Consider the following 6,524-nt stretch of genomic DNA (forward strand, 5'->3'; position numbering starts at 1 on the left):
AGCTTTTTATAATATTCCATAATGCTGTCCAGCTCAACCTGACATAAAACCAAAATATAAGGTTACAATTATGTGAAAAAAGGATTCACAACAGAATACATACCTAGGAAACGCAAGAGAAGAAACTGCAAAGCTCTTAGAATTATAGGCAGTTACAAATGTTAAAAATCAACAATCTCTGAGCACCAGCAACAAGCCAATTTGAAGACTTTACAAGAGCAAGAAAAACATAAATACCTAAGAAGGACCCTAACAAAAAGTGTTAGGACTCAAGGAAAACAAAACTGCTGAGAGAGACAAAAGATCTGAACAATCTTTCATGTCCCTCAGTGAAAACACACTCCACAGATGGCAGTCCTGGGCAAAGACAGGAAGCGCAACATGATCTGAGACTGACTTCTAAGGATTCCTCCTGGGAGTCTCCCAAAATAAGACAGCAGATTGAGCATGCACGTCCAACTCCACTAAGTGACAGTAAGACTCTGTAAGACACAGCGGCTAAAGGACTTAAAACAAACGTAGTGGAAACTACAATGAAATCATGGGAGTGAGTAAAAATCAGAAGGACAAGTGGAAACCACCTTAGCTGCCCGTTGGGTGAACAGCACACCAGCAGCAGAAAGCCACGACGCAGCACAGGGACCTACTCCCAAGAGGCGCTGGGGTCCCAGTGAGAGGAGCCCCAGCAGGGCAGGACTCTCCTCAGCACAGGACCTTGGAAGACAAGCCTCTCCTGTGAACGCAAATGGCCTCCAGGAAACAGGAGGAAGAGCCCACAGTCCAGTGAACGTCTGGGAAGGCAAACTGAGGGACCGCTGCTGGCAGGGAAAGGGGCAGCCACTTATTTACAACAAGCCTCTGAAGACCTAATAGCATGTGTGTATTAACTTAGAGATAATTTTCACTAGCTGGGGCAGGAGCTGTGGCGCATCCCAAATCGCTGTTCCTGACTGGAGTCCCCCAATGACGACTCAAATATTTGGGTCCCTGCCACCCATGTGGGATACCTGGATGGAGTCCCTGGCTCTGGGCGGCTTCAAACAGCCCAGTTACAGCTGTCACAGGTATTGTGGAGGGAATAAATCCTGCATAATAGTCCATAAATCCTCACAAATCTTTCCGACTCCTCCATGTTTTTGTCACATTGCTTTGCAAGAAAAAAATAAATCTTAAAAAATACTATCAGCTATCTGAAAGAACAGATGAATAGGAATATTTATATACATATATATATAAACACATACTTGCATACCTATATTTATAGTATGAATTATTCTACCATATCTTGCATAAACTCTAAATTTACAAGTTAGAATATCTGAAATTAAGATTAATGATTGGGGAGTGAATCATCGGATGGAAGATCTTCTCTGTCTCTCCTCCTCTCTGTATATCTGACTTTGTAGTAAAAATAAAATCTTTAAAAAAAAAGATTAATGATTAATACATATAAGTGAGACCTTAAATAGAAACATTCCAAAACCAGCCATGATCTTAAAATGTAAGAAAGGCCTCAGCCCCAAGCGGAAAGGATAACCATTTAACAAACACTGCTGGTAGACTTGGCTAATTCAGAGGAAAGAACAGGAAAGGAGAACATAACAATCATTTCGAACCCACATACAACTATACAACTAAATGTACAAAAGATCTAATTCTTGTTTATTTCAGAATTTTTGTTTTATTGACTTCATCTCTGGGTTTTCCAAGCATCAATGCTTACAAAATAAAATCATGAAAGACAGGATAAAAACTTAACACAAAAAAATTAAAAATTCTGCTGCTTGTAAAATATCATAAGGTCAACTACAAAAGCAAGTGATGAACTACAAGAGGGCCAAGTACCAGCAGTGAAAATCTCAAAAAGAAGAACCAATTACTAAGATAACTGCTTATTAAAATAGTTGAATTTAATCACATTTTTACACAAAAGCAGTTCAGATTCAACACTGAAGTTCTGACATACTGGGATGAGACCAGAATACAACATGGAAAAAGCAATTTGGCCACAAGCCTGATTGCCATAATAGAGTGCAACCCTGTCCTGGGAGGCCCACTGCCATTAACCTGGCAGGGCCAGCCAGGGCCAGCCAGGGCTCAGCAGGCTTGAGGAGCAGGGCATCTCCCTCAGCCTGCCTGTCCTGCTGTGTCCTTCATCCGTCTCACCAAAACGCCTCCTTTACACCAAAGAAACAAAAACTAAAAAAGTGAGGTAACAAGGGCCACCTAGGCAGCAGCCAAGCAAGGAATTGCAACCAAACCATCCAACACCATATTCTCAACCATTATAAAGAGAGTTCAGAAGACTAGTTAGGTATATCCATCATCCAAAGCCCTATTTGCACAGGATTTAAACACAGATGAAACATCTTTGATGTAATAGTAAGTATTTAAAACTAGATAAAATTGAAACGCCAATTTCGTTGAAGTCTTTGCAGATGAAAAGAGCTACACTGAGGTACACAAGTTCTGAATGATGTAATTGTGACCTTTTTCTATTTTTTCAAGAACTCCCAAAATGCCTACAATAAGTACTTTTAAATGTTTCAAAACCACAGGAACCCCAACTACAGCTATTCATGGGGGACGGATGGCAGGACTATCAATAACTGCACATTACTGTACATGCTCAATGAATGTGTTCCTGAATAACCAGGCTGAAAGAAACACTAACCTGAGAAGGCTTCAAAGTCAAGTTAAAGGTACGGTGGGAAAGAGGAGAGGAAGTGAAAAGACACCACCTTAGCACAGCATCCTTGCTGGGACTACAGCTGCCCATCCAAACACGGGGTTTCCACCAACGCCCCTTCCCATCCTCAAATGGGAAACTGAGCTCACAGAACGTCCTTAATGGTTTGGCTACCAGTACTAAAACTGGCATACAAAGAGAAAAACACTCCAACCCCACACTCTCTGTCATTAAGCGTCTAAAGGCACTTTGGAATTGACTTGATTGTATAAAGTTCTAACTGTTTCCAAAACTGATTTGGGGATGCACTGAAGCAAACAATTAGAGACAAACGTGTGGGCTACCTGGATCTTCCCACTGTTTTACAGTAAGACTCACGGGCTAACACACTGTAAGGAATCCCAGTAGCATACCCTCTAGGGAGCAAACTTGTCTTCTGGCATAGTAAAGGATTATATTTTACTTTTCAAACTTTTTAAACATGTCTTCAGACTTTAAGGAAATGTGACTATTAGCTCTGCGCGCCATACAGGCATTAAAAAAAATGTTTCCACCTCTTTTAGGAACTTTGTTAAAGTTCTCAGCTCAAGGATTGGAGAAGAATGCGGCAAGCACCACAGAGCTCTTCCCAATATCATCCCTCCAATGGCACTGACACCTAATTCTTTAATTATCCTAGGAAGAAACTCTGCAAGTGAGTAAGTTGACCCTTACCTGCATGGAGGACAACTGAAAAGGGTAATTGAAAATCTTCACAAAAGGAAGAGTCCTTTTTAGAAACCCCGGGTGAGAGCACCCGCCCACTTCCCCTGGAGGACCCGTTGCTATGGGAACCCTCAGTAACCCTTTAGAGCCAGAACCCGATCTACAGAGGCCTCCTCAGGGAGACTGGTGTCTGGTTAAAGGTTGCAAGGGGAGGGAGGACTCCAAGAAGGAAAAGCCTGTGGGATGCAGCAGCGAGAGAAGGTGGGCGCAGTGCCCCCAATGGGAATTCAAAACATCACTTTGAAAGGACGTGTGGGAGTTGGAAGTCCTGTGATGGCTCAGCTCAAGTTTGAAGCAAACTCCCTCCCTGGTGGGAAACAAACCACTCTTTGTGAGTTCCCGCGTGAGGACAGGTACCAGCTTCACGCCACGGGATGCAAACTTCGTCCAACTCAAGTCCTACGCTGACACTCCACCAGCGGTTCCCCAAAGGCTGTGCGTGGAAATCACCCAGGGGGGAGGGTCTTTTTCAACCGCACTGCTTTCAGTGCAAAAACTCCCCAAGCGAACCTCCTGTGCAGCCAAGTCTGGCCATTATTGTGTTACAGGACTTGACGAGGTGGCGGGCAGCAGAACTTAAACTACACACATACACAAAAGCACCAGAATCTTCCATTGTCTTTGTAAGAAAAACAAAAACTAAGCACACAAGTGGCCCATGTCCCTAGGCACCAACAGGACAATAGGAATGCCCAGCACGCTCCAACAGTACTTTTCTTGGACATAAAGATCAAGCAGTATGAGCGTAACCTTCCCAGGACAGCCAACAACCTTGTCACCAAAACACCAAACTTCCACACCAATCTGCAGCAGCGCCAACGGGCCACACGAATGCCACTCTAGAACTTGCAGGACACGCTCCGGCACCTGACAGGGAAGCTGCACTCATTGCCCGAGGGTCCCAGGCTTGGCAAGCCTGGGGGCGGGGGCTTGGGAGTTGATGCCAGTCCCTGGAGCCCACAGCCCGGGACTGCCGACCGCGCAAATCCTACAGACAACAGCATCTCCGTAAAGTTTCTTGAGGGAAGTTTGCACGGTGTCCAACCCAGAACCTCCCGGGGGCGAGCGGGCAAGGGAGCGGAGGGGCGCGGCCCCCTCCACCTGCCAGCGACGAGGCTTCCCAGGTGGTGTGCCCCCCAACCCCTACTTGGGGACCTCGGCCACCCCCACTAGCACCACCACCACCACCACCACCCAGGTCGCAGCACCCCGCAGCGGGCGGCACGCGGGGCCCACCTGAACCCGGACCGGGCTCTCCTCGTCCCTCCTCAGGTCCCTCAGCCGCGACCCGCCTTGCCACCTCGGCGCGGGGCGCCCCACCTGGAGCCCCCTCAGGAAGCCCGTCCGTCCGTGAGAGCCAGCGCCTCTCCGGGCGCAGGTGGGCGGTTCCAGGATTCCCCCCCCCCCCACTCCCGACCCTCCGCCCCGGCACGGCCGGGCCCCGAGGCCGGCCACCCGCTCCGGGGCACCCCCGGACCCGACCCCGCCGCGCTCGGCCCCTCCGGCCGCTGTCCGGGCGCACGCGCAGGCCCGACGCCCGCTGGCCCGCGGCGCCCTCACTCACCGCTCGCGCTCCTCGTCGCCCAGCTCACCGCCGCCTCGGCCCGGTGCCCGCTCGCTCTCCTCAGGCCCCGGCCCCGGGCACTCGGGGGGATCCAGCGCCCGGCGGGCTCGGCGAGCACGCGCACGCAGGGCACGCTCCGCGGGAGCGCGAGCGCGCGGCCGGGCGCCGGAGGGGGCGGGGCGGCGCGGGCAGCGCGCCCGGAGGCCGCCGCGGGTGTGGAGCATGCGCGGTGTCGTCTCCCGGCTGGACTCAGTGAAGTGGGCCTGGATGCTGGACGGGCTGAAGGGAGGCTTAGCGAGAGGCACTTTTACGCGTTTGCCACCGAACTGCAGTTGCCTTGTCTGGCTGCTCGGATAAATGTGTGAAGCACCTAGAGCCCCTGGGTTGCTGGGGGGCTGCCGTTTCAGGGTACAGGGCATCCTCTGAGGAGAATGACCCGGGTGCACTTGGAACTCTCCGTGACTGGATCCCTGTGTTTGATAGGCAGATTTCCTTCTGCATCTGAAACTGCAAATCCTAAGTAAACAGTCTGTGATGGGGGAAAGACAGGGGATGCTTCTGAGAAAGTAAGCTCACCTTAGAGGGAACACAAAAAGATGGAAGATTGTGTGCACCCGCCAGTCTCCTCCAGCCCTTGGCCGGACCGATAACTGTAGCTCACTCGCATCTCACTGTAGTTCAGTCAACCACTGATTCGTTACAGAACTGAGTAAAAAGTCAAGACCAGAGACTTGAGATGTTACGGGCATATTGGAGGAAAGGGAGTAAAGTCTGGAATTCCGGAGTTGGCATCAGGAATGGAAAGAATGAAGAAGTTTGCGAGGGACTGTGGAGCAGAAACTGGGCACCGCTTCCTCAGACGGGCTGGTCATCCTTGGCCAGTGCTGAGTCGCCACTAGCAATGCCTGCAAACTCTGTCAGAGGGCCTGGTTGGGGTCCAGCCTCTCTGCTTCTGGCCCAGCTTCCAGCCAAGGAACAACCATCACACGACAGCTCGGAAACTTAGGCGCCTCTTATCCACTTAAGCGATCCAGGTTAAGTTGCAGGGTTCTCCTTCAGCCTGGCCCAGACCCAGCTACAGCTACTGCAGGCAGATGGATAATGGATCAGTGGGCACATGGGTCTATGGATTCCTATTTCTGATTCTGTCTCTCAAATTAACTAGGAAAACATTGAAATTGAAAAACCATTTATCTGAAAAACGCTCTATGAGTGACAACCACTTAAGCCTTGCAAAGCAAAAAAATGGGCCCAGCGCGATAGCCTAGCAGCTAAAGTCCTCACCTTGAACGAACCAGAATCCCATATGGGCACCGGATCTAATCCCGGCAGCTCCACTTCCCATCCAGCTCCCTGCCTGTGGCCTGGGAAAGCAGTCGAGGACGGCCCAAAGTCTTGGGACCCTGCACCCACGTGGGAGACCTGGAAGAGACTCCAGACTCCTGGCTTCGGATCAACTCAGCTCTGGCTGGGGCAGTCGCTTGGGGAGTGAAGAGATCTTCCTCT

The 6,524-nt window shown here is 50.0% G+C and overlaps 1 protein-coding gene across 1 annotated transcript in view; it reads right to left on the reverse strand.

Moving 5' to 3' along the window:
- Positions 1-5,170, reverse strand: part of BTBD3 (BTB domain containing 3) — a 30,302-nt gene extending 25,132 nt beyond the window's left edge. Inside the window, exon 1 of the mRNA XM_058679396.1 lies at positions 5,019-5,170. The gene's annotated coding sequence lies outside the window, so the exon portion shown is untranslated. The remainder of the gene's footprint in view (positions 1-5,018) is intronic.
- Positions 5,171-6,524: the final 1,354 nt, after the last annotated feature.

Source organism: Ochotona princeps, chromosome 22 (genome assembly GCF_030435755.1).
Source record: "Ochotona princeps isolate mOchPri1 chromosome 22, mOchPri1.hap1, whole genome shotgun sequence".
NCBI classification, from domain to species: Eukaryota; Metazoa; Chordata; class Mammalia; order Lagomorpha; family Ochotonidae; genus Ochotona; species Ochotona princeps.